Here is a 10,886-nt window from a genome sequence, read left to right as displayed (position 1 = left end):
ACTGGGCTCACAGGAAAGGTTCAAATCATAGAAAGTTAGAGTGCCTGTCCTCTTCTACTTAAGTCGGCATTGTGTCATTAGTATTAAATTCGGATGCAATTTCTGTGTTTCAACGTCAATACGAAGGTCCAAGGTATACAGTAAACCTGAAGTAAAGCATCGGAATCTAAAACTGGACTCACAGGAGAGGTTTAAATCAAAGAAAGTTAGAGGTTCTGTCCTCTTGCACTTAAGTCAGCATTGTGCCTTTTGTATTAAATTCGGATGCAATTTCTGTGTTTCTTCGTCAATAAGAAGGACCAAGGGATACAGTAAACCTGAAGTGAAGAATCGGAATCTAAAACTGGACTCACTGGAGAGGTTCAAATCATAGAAAGTTAGAGTGTCAGTCCTCTTGTACTTAAGTCTGCATTGTGTTTTTTGTATTATATTCAGAAGTAATTTCTGTGTTTCATCGTCAAGCAGAAGGTGCAAGGAATACAGTAATCCTAAAGTGAAACATCAGAATCTAAAACTGGACTACAGGAGAGGTTCAAATCATAGAAAGTTGGAGTGTTAGTCCTCTTGTACTTAAGTCTGCATTGTGCCACTTGTATGAAATTCGGATGCAATTTATGTGTTTCATCGTCAATAAGAAGGTCCAAGGTATACAGTAAACCTGAAGTGAAGCATCGGAATCTAAAACCGGACTCACAGGAGAGGTTCAAATCATAGAAAGTTAGAGTGTCAGTCCTAATGCACTTAAGTCGGCATTGTGCCTTTTGTATTAAATCGGATGCAATTTCTGTGTTTCATCGTGAATAAGAAGCTCCAAGGTATACAGTAAACCGGAAGCAAAACATCGGAATCTAAACCTGGACTCACAGGAGAGGTCCAAGTCATAGAAACTTAGAGTGTCAGCCCTCTTGTACTTAAGTCGGCATTGTGCCTTTTGTATAAAATTCGGATGCAATTTCTGTGTTTCGTCGTCAATAAGAAGGTCCACGGTATACAGTAAACCTGAAGTCAATCATCGGAATCTAAAACTGGGCTCACAGGAAAGGTTCAAATCATAGAAAGTTAGAGTGCCAGTCCTCTTCTACTTAAGTCGGCATTGTGTCATTAGTATTAAATTCGGATGCAATTTCTGTGTTTCAACGTCAATACGAAGGTCCAAGGTATACAGTAAACCTGAAGTAAAGCATCGGAATCTAAAACTGGACTCACAGGAGAGGTTTAAATCAAAGAAAGTTAGAGGTTCTGTCCTCTTGTACTCAAGTCAGCATTGTGCCTTTTGTATTAAATTCAGATGCAATTTCTGTGTTTCTTCGTCAATAAGAAGGTCCAAGGGATACAGTAAACCTGACGTAAAGCATCAGAATCTCAAACTGGACTCACAGGAGAGGTTCAAATCATAGAAATTTAGGGTGTCAGTCCTCTTGTACTTAAGTCGGCATTGTGCCTTTTCTATTAGATTCGGATGCAATTTCTGTGTTTCATCGTCAATAAAAGGGTCCAAGGTATACAGTAAACCTGAAATGAAGCATTACTATCTACAACTGGACTCACAGGTGAGGTTCAAATCATAGAATTTTAAGGTGTCAGTCCTCTTGTACTTAAGTCGGCATTGTGCATTTTGTATTAAATTCGGATGCAATTTCTGTGTTTCATCGTCAATAAGAAGGACCAAGGGATACAGTAAACCTGAAGTGAAGAATCGGAATCTAAAACTGGACTCACAGGAGAGGTTCAAATCATAGAAAGTTAGAGTGTCAGTCTTCTTGTACTTAGGTCGACATTGTGCCTTTTGAATTATATTCGGATGCAATTTCTGTGATTCATCGTCAATAAGAAGGTCCAAGGTATACAGTAAACCTGAAGTGAAGATTCGGAATCTAAAACAGGACTCACAGGACAGGTTTAAATCAAAGGAAGTTATAGTGTCTGTCCACTTGTACTTCAGTCGGCATTGTGCCTTTTGTGATAAATTCGGATGCAATTTCTGTGATTCATCGTCAATAAGAAGGTCCAAGGTATGCAGTAAACCTGAAGTGAAGCATCGGAATCTGAAACTTGACTCACAGGAGAGGTTCAAATCATAGAAAGCTAGAGTGTCGGTCCTCATGTACTTAAGTCTGCATTGTGTTTTTTGTATTATATTTAGAAGTAATTTCTGTGTTTCATCGTCAAGCAGAAGGTGCAAGGAATACAGTAATCCTAAAGTGAAACATCAGAATCTAAAACTGGACTCACAGGAGAGGTTCAAATCATAGAAAGTTGGAGTGTTAGTCCTCTTGTACTTAAGTCTGCATTGTGCCACTTGTATGAAATTCGGATGCAATTTATGTGTTTCATCGTCAATAAGAAGGTCCAAGGTATACAGTAAACCTGAAGTGAAGCATCGGAATCTAAAACCGGACTCACAGGAGAGCTTCAAATCATAGAAAGTTAGAGTGTCAGTCCTAATGCACTTAAGTCGGCATTGTGCCTTTTGTATTAAATTCGGATGCAATTTCTGTGTTTCATCGAGAATAAGAAGCTCCAAGGTATACAGTAAACCGGAAGCAAAACATCGGAATCTAAACCTGGACTCACAGGAGAGGTCCAAGTCATAGAAACTTAGAGTGTCAGCCCTCTTGTACTTAAGTCGGCATTGTGCCTTTTGTATAAAATTCGGATGCAATTTCTGTGTTTCATCGTCAACAAGAAGGTCCACGGTATACAGTAAACCTGAAGTCAATCATCGGAATCTAAAACTGGGCTCACAGGAAAGGTTCAAACCATAGAAAGTTAGAGTGCCAGTCCTCTTCTACTTAAGTCGGCATTGTGTCATTAGTATTAAATTCGGATGCAATTTCTGTGTTTCAACGTCAATACGAAGGTCCAAGGTATACAGTAAACCTGAAGTAAAGCATCGGAATCTAAAACTGGACTCACAGGAGAGGTTTAAATCAAAGAAAGTTAGAGGTTCTGTCCTCTTGTACTTAAGTCAGCATTGTGCCTTTTGTATTAAATTCGGATGCAATTTCTGTGTTTCTTCGTCAATAAGAAGGTCCAAGGGATACAGTAAACCTGAAGTAAAGCATCAGAATCTCAAACTGGACTCACAGGAGAGGTTCAAATCATAGAAATTTAGGTTGTCAGTCCTCTTGTACTTAAGTCGGCATTGTGCCTTTTCTATTAGATTCGGATGCAATTTCTGTGTTTCATCGTCAATAAAAGGGTCCAAGGTATACAGTAAACTTGAAATGAAGCATTAGTATCTACAACTGGACTCACAGGTGAGGTTAAAATCATAGAATTTTAAGGTGTCAGTCCTCTTGTACTTAAGTCGGCATTGTGCATTTTGTATTAAATTCGGATGCAATTTCTGTGTTTCATCGTCAATAAGAAGGACCAAGGGATACAGTAAACCTGAAGTGAAGAATCGGAATCTAAAACTGGACTCACAGGAGAGGTTCAAATCAAAGAAAGTTAGAGTGTCAGTCCTCTTGTACTTCAGTCGGCATTGTGCCTTTTGAATTAAATTCGGATGCAATTTCTGTGTTTCTCTTCATCAATAAGAAGGTCCAAGGTATACAGTAAACCTGAAGTGAAGCATCGGAATCTATAACTCAACTCACAGGACAGGTTCAAATCATAGAAAATTAGAGTGTCAGTCCTCTTGTACTTAAGTCGGAATTTTGCCTTTTGTATTAAATTCGGATGGAATTTCTGTGTTTCATCGTCAATAAGAATGTCCAAGGGATACAGTAAACCTGAAGTGAAGCATCGGAATCTAAAACTGGACTCACAGGAGAGGTTCAATCCATAGAAAGTTAGAGTGTCAGTCCTCATGTACTTAAGTCTGCATCGTGCCTTTTGTATTAAATTCGGATGCAATTTCTGTGTTTCATCGTCAATAAAAAGGTCCAAGGTATACAGTAAACCTGAAGTGAAGCATCGGAATCTAAAACTGGACTCACAGGAGAAGTTTAAATCAAAGAAACTTAGAGTGTCAGTCCTCTTTTACTTAAGTCGGCATTGTGCATTTGTATAACATTCGGATGCAATTTCTGTGTTTCATCGTCAATAAGAAGGACCAAGGGATACAGTAAACCTGAAGTGAAGCATCGGAGTCTCAAACTAAACTCACAGGAGAGGTTCAAATCATAGAAATTACGGTCGTCAGTCCTCTTGTATTTAAGTCGGCATTGTGCCTTTTGTATTAAATTCGGATGCAATTTCTGTGTTTCATCATCAATAAAATGGTCCAAGATATACAGCAAACCTGAAGTGAAGCATGGGAATCTAAAACTGAACTCACAGGTGAGGTACAAAACATAGTAAGTTAGAGTGTCAGTCCTTTTGTACTTAAGTCGGCATTGTGCCTTTAGTATTAAATTCGGATGCAATTTCTGTGTTTCATCGTCAATAAGAAGGTCCAAGGTATACAGTAAACCTGAAGTGAACCATCGGAATCTGAAACTGGACTCACAGGAGAGGTTCAAATCATAGAAAGTTAGAGTGTCAGTCCTCTTGTACTTAAGTCTGCGTTGTGTTTTTTGTATTATATTCGGATATAATTTCTGTGTTTCACCGTCAAGCAGAAGGTGCAAGGAATACAGTAATCGTGAAGCGAAGCATCAGAATCTAAAACTGGACTCACAGGAGAGGTTCAAATCATAGAAAGTTGGAGTGTTAGTCCTCTTGTACTTAAGTCGGCATTGTGCCATTTGTATTATATTCGGATGCAACTTCTGTGTTTCATCGTCAATAAGAAGGTCCAAGGTATACAGTAAACCTGAAGTGAATCATCGGAATCTAAAACCGGACTCACAGGAGAGGTTCAAATCAAAGAAAGTTAGAGTGTCGGTCGTAATGTACTTAAGTCAGCATTGTGCCTTTTGTATTAAATTCGGATGCCATTTCTGTGTTTCATCGTCAATAAGAAGGTCCAAGGTATACAGTAAACCTGAAGTGAACCATCGGAATATAAAACTGGACTCACAGGAGAGGTTCAAATCATAGAAAGTTAGAGTGTCAGTCCTCTTCAACTTAAGTCGGCATTGTGCCTTTTGTATTAATTTTGGATGCAATATCTGTGTTTCATCGTCAATAAGAAGGTCCAAGGTATACAGTAAACCTGAAGTGAAGCATCGGAATCTAAAACTGGACACACAGGAGAGGTTTCAATCAAAGAAAGTTAGAGTGTCTGTCCTCTTGTGCTTAAGTCGGCATTGTGCCTTTTGTATTAAATTCGGATGCAATTTCTGTGTTTCATCGTCAATAAGAAGGTCCAAGGTATACAGTAATCCTGAAGTGAAGCATCGGAATCTAAGACTGGACTCACAGGAGAGGTTCAAATCATTGAAAGTTAGAGTGTCAGACCTATTGTACTTAATTCGGCATTGTGCCTTTTGTATTGAATTCGGATGCAATTTCTGTGTTTCATCGTCAATAAAAAGGTCCAAGGTATACAGTAAACCTGAAGTGAAGCATCGGAATCTAAAACTGGACTCACAGGAGAAGTTTAAATCAAAGAAACTTAGAGTGTCAGTCTTCTTTTACTTAAGTCGGCATTGTGCAATTGTATAACATTCAGATGCAATTTCTGTGTTTCATCGTCAATAAGAAGGACCAAGGGATACAGTAAACCTGAAGTGAAGCATCGGAGTCTCAAACTGGACTCACAGGAGAGGTTCAAATCATAGAAATTACCGTCGTCAGTCCTCTTGTATTTAAGTCGGCATTGTGCCTTTTGTATTAAATTCGGATGCAATTTCTGTGTTTCATCGTCAATAAAATGGTCCAAGATATACAGCAAACCTGAAGTGAAGCATGGGAATCTAAAACTGAACTCACAGGTGAGGTTCAAAACATAGTAAGTTAGAGTGTCAGTCCTTTTGTACTTAAGTCGGCATTGTGCCTTTAGTATTAAATTCGGATGCAATTTCTGTGTTTCATCGTCAATAAGAAGGTCCAAGGTATACAGTAAACCTGAAGTGAACCATCGGAATCTGAAACTGGACTCACAGGAGAGGTTCAAATCATAGAAAGTTAGAGTGTCAGTCCTCTTGTACTTAAGTCTGCATTGTGTTTTTTGTATTATATTCGGATATAATTTCTGTGTTTCACCGTCAAGCAGAAGGTGCAAGGAATACAGTAATCGTGAAGTGAAGCATCAGAATCTAAAACTGGACTCACAGGAGAGGTTCAAATCATAGAAAGTTGGAGTGTTAGTCCTCTTTTACTTAAGTCTGCATTGTGCCATTTGTATTATATTCGGATGCAACTTCTGTGTTTCATCGTCAATAAGAATGTCCAAGGTATACAGTAAACCTGAAGTGAATCATCGGAATCTAAAACCGGACTCACAGGAGAGGTTCAAATCAAAGAAAGTTAGAGTGTCAGTCCTAATGTACTTAAGTCGGCATTGTGCCTTTTGTATTAAATTCGGATGCAATTTCTGTGTTTCATCGTCAATAAGGAGGTCCAAGGTATACAGTAAACCTGAAGTGAACCATCGGAATCTAAAACTGGACTCACAGGAGAGGTTCAAATCATAGAAAGTTAGAGTGTCAGTCCTCTTCTACTTAAGTCGGCATTGTGCCTTTTGTATTAATTTCGGATGCAATTTCTGTGTTTCATCGTCAATAAGAAGGTCCAAGGTATACAGTAAACCTGAAGTGAAGCATCGGAATCTAAAACTGGACTCACAGGAGAGGTTTCAATCAAAGAAAGTTAGAGTGTCTGTCCTCTTGTACTTAAGTCGGCATTGTGCCTTTTGTATTAAATTCGGATGCAATTTCTGCGTTTCATCGTCAATAAGAAGGTCCAAGGTATACAGTAAACCTGAAGTGAAGCATCGGAATCTAAGACTGGACTCACAGGAGAGGTTCAAATCATTGAAAGTTAGAGTGTCAGACCTCTTGTACTTAATTCGGCATTGTGCCTTTTGTATTAAATTCGGATGCAATTTCTGTGTTTCATCGTCAATAAGAAGGTCCAAGGGATACAGTAAACCTTAAGTAAAGCATCGGAATTTAAAACTGGACTCACAAGAGTGGTGCGAATCATAGAAAGTTAGAGTGTCACTCCTCTTCTACTTAAGTCGGCATTGTGCCTTTTGTGTTAAATTCGGATGCAATTTCTGTGTTTCATCGTCAATAAGAAGGTCCTAGGTATACAGTAAACCTGAAGTGTAGCATCGGAATCTAAAACTGGACTCACAGGAGAGGTTCAAATCATAGAAAGTTAGAGTGTCAGTCCTCTTGTACTTAAGTCTGCATCGTGCCTTTTGTATTAAATTCGGATGCAATTTCTGTGTTTCATCGTCAATAAGAAGGTCCAAGGTATACAGTAAACCTGAAGTGAAGCATCGGAATCTAAAACTGGACTCACAGGAGAAGTTTAAATCAAAGAAACTTAGAGTGTCAGTCCTCTTTTACTTAAGTCGGCATTGTGCATTTGTATAACATTCGGATGCAATTTCTGTGTTTCATCGTCAATAAGAAGGACCAAGGGATACAGTAAACCTGAAGTGAAGCATCGGAGTCTCAAACTAAACTCACAGGAGAGGTTCAAATCATAGAAATTACGGTCGTCAGTCCTCTTGTATTTAAGTCGGCATTGTGCCTTTTGTATTAAATTCGGATGCAATTTCTGTGTTTCATCATCAATAAAATGGTCCAAGATATACAGCAAACCTGAAGTGAAGCATGGGAATCTAAAACTGAACTCACAGGTGAGGTACAAAACATAGTAAGTTAGAGTGTCAGTCCTTTTGTACTTAAGTCGGCATTGTGCCTTTAGTATTAAATTCGGATGCAATTTCTGTGTTTCATCGTCAATAAGAAGGTCCAAGGTATACAGTAAACCTGAAGTGAACCATCGGAATCTGAAACTGGACTCACAGGAGAGGTTCAAATCATAGAAAGTTAGAGTGTCAGTCCTCTTGTACTTAAGTCTGCGTTGTGTTTTTTGTATTATATTCGGATATAATTTCTGTGTTTCACCGTCAAGCAGAAGGTGCAAGGAATACAGTAATCGTGAAGCGAAGCATCAGAATCTAAAACTGGACTCACAGGAGAGGTTCAAATCATAGAAAGTTGGAGTGTTAGTCCTCTTGTACTTAAGTCGGCATTGTGCCATTTGTATTATATTCGGATGCAACTTCTGTGTTTCATCGTCAATAAGAAGGTCCAAGGTATACAGTAAACCTGAAGTGAATCATCGGAATCTAAAACCGGACTCACAGGAGAGGTTCAAATCAAAGAAAGTTAGAGTGTCGGTCGTAATGTACTTAAGTCAGCATTGTGCCTTTTGTATTAAATTCGGATGCCATTTCTGTGTTTCATCGTCAATAAGAAGGTCCAAGGTATACAGTAAACCTGAAGTGAACCATCGGAATATAAAACTGGACTCACAGGAGAGGTTCAAATCATAGAAAGTTAGAGTGTCAGTCCTCTTCAACTTAAGTCGGCATTGTGCCTTTTGTATTAATTTTGGATGCAATATCTGTGTTTCATCGTCAATAAGAAGGTCCAAGGTATACAGTAAACCTGAAGTGAAGCATCGGAATCTAAAACTGGACACACAGGAGAGGTTTCAATCAAAGAAAGTTAGAGTGTCTGTCCTCTTGTGCTTAAGTCGGCATTGTGCCTTTTGTATTAAATTCGGATGCAATTTCTGTGTTTCATCGTCAATAAGAAGGTCCAAGGTATACAGTAATCCTGAAGTGAAGCATCGGAATCTAAGACTGGACTCACAGGAGAGGTTCAAATCATTGAAAGTTAGAGTGTCAGACCTATTGTACTTAATTCGGCATTGTGCCTTTTGTATTGAATTCGGATGCAATTTCTGTGTTTCATCGTCAATAAAAAGGTCCAAGGTATACAGTAAACCTGAAGTGAAGCATCGGAATCTAAAACTGGACTCACAGGAGAAGTTTAAATCAAAGAAACTTAGAGTGTCAGTCTTCTTTTACTTAAGTCGGCATTGTGCAATTGTATAACATTCAGATGCAATTTCTGTGTTTCATCGTCAATAAGAAGGACCAAGGGATACAGTAAACCTGAAGTGAAGCATCGGAGTCTCAAACTGGACTCACAGGAGAGGTTCAAATCATAGAAATTACCGTCGTCAGTCCTCTTGTATTTAAGTCGGCATTGTGCCTTTTGTATTAAATTCGGATGCAATTTCTGTGTTTCATCGTCAATAAAATGGTCCAAGATATACAGCAAACCTGAAGTGAAGCATGGGAATCTAAAACTGAACTCACAGGTGAGGTTCAAAACATAGTAAGTTAGAGTGTCAGTCCTTTTGTACTTAAGTCGGCATTGTGCCTTTAGTATTAAATTCGGATGCAATTTCTGTGTTTCATCGTCAATAAGAAGGTCCAAGGTATACAGTAAACCTGAAGTGAACCATCGGAATCTGAAACTGGACTCACAGGAGAGGTTCAAATCATAGAAAGTTAGAGTGTCAGTCCTCTTGTACTTAAGTCTGCATTGTGTTTTTTGTATTATATTCGGATATAATTTCTGTGTTTCACCGTCAAGCAGAAGGTGCAAGGAATACAGTAATCGTGAAGTGAAGCATCAGAATCTAAAACTGGACTCACAGGAGAGGTTCAAATCATAGAAAGTTGGAGTGTTAGTCCTCTTTTACTTAAGTCTGCATTGTGCCATTTGTATTATATTCGGATGCAACTTCTGTGTTTCATCGTCAATAAGAATGTCCAAGGTATACAGTAAACCTGAAGTGAATCATCGGAATCTAAAACCGGACTCACAGGAGAGGTTCAAATCAAAGAAAGTTAGAGTGTCAGTCCTAATGTACTTAAGTCGGCATTGTGCCTTTTGTATTAAATTCGGATGCAATTTCTGTGTTTCATCGTCAATAAGGAGGTCCAAGGTATACAGTAAACCTGAAGTGAACCATCGGAATCTAAAACTGGACTCACAGGAGAGGTTCAAATCATAGAAAGTTAGAGTGTCAGTCCTCTTCTACTTAAGTCGGCATTGTGCCTTTTGTATTAATTTCGGATGCAATTTCTGTGTTTCATCGTCAATAAGAAGGTCCAAGGTATACAGTAAACCTGAAGTGAAGCATCGGAATCTAAAACTGGACTCACAGGAGAGGTTTCAATCAAAGAAAGTTAGAGTGTCTGTCCTCTTGTACTTAAGTCGGCATTGTGCCTTTTGTATTAAATTCGGATGCAATTTCTGCGTTTCATCGTCAATAAGAAGGTCCAAGGTATACAGTAAACCTGAAGTGAAGCATCGGAATCTAAGACTGGACTCACAGGAGAGGTTCAAATCATTGAAAGTTAGAGTGTCAGACCTCTTGTACTTAATTCGGCATTGTGCCTTTTGTATTAAATTCGGATGCAATTTCTGTGTTTCATCGTCAATAAGAAGGTCCAAGGGATACAGTAAACCTTAAGTAAAGCATCGGAATTTAAAACTGGACTCACAAGAGTGGTGCGAATCATAGAAAGTTAGAGTGTCACTCCTCTTCTACTTAAGTCGGCATTGTGCCTTTTGTGTTAAATTCGGATGCAATTTCTGTGTTTCATCGTCAATAAGAAGGTCCTAGGTATACAGTAAACCTGAAGTGTAGCATCGGAATCTAAAACTGGACTCACAGGAGAGGTTCAAATCATAGAAAGTTAGAGTGTCAGTCCTCTTGTACTTAAGTCTGCATCGTGCCTTTTGTATTAAATTCGGATGCAATTTCTGTGTATCATCGTCAATAAGATGGTCCAAGGTATACAGTAAACCGAAATTGAAGCATCGGAATCTAAAACTGGTCTCACAGGTGAGGTTCAAATCATAGAAAGTTAGAGTGTCAGTTCTCTTGTGCTAAAGTCGGCATTGTGCCTTTTGTATTAAATTCGGATGCAATTTCTGTGCTTCATCGTC

This window comes from Schistocerca americana, unplaced genomic scaffold, assembly GCF_021461395.2.
Source record: "Schistocerca americana isolate TAMUIC-IGC-003095 unplaced genomic scaffold, iqSchAmer2.1 HiC_scaffold_16, whole genome shotgun sequence".
In the NCBI taxonomy this organism is placed as follows: domain Eukaryota; kingdom Metazoa; phylum Arthropoda; class Insecta; order Orthoptera; family Acrididae; genus Schistocerca; species Schistocerca americana.
Note: the sequence above shows the minus strand (reverse complement) of the source record.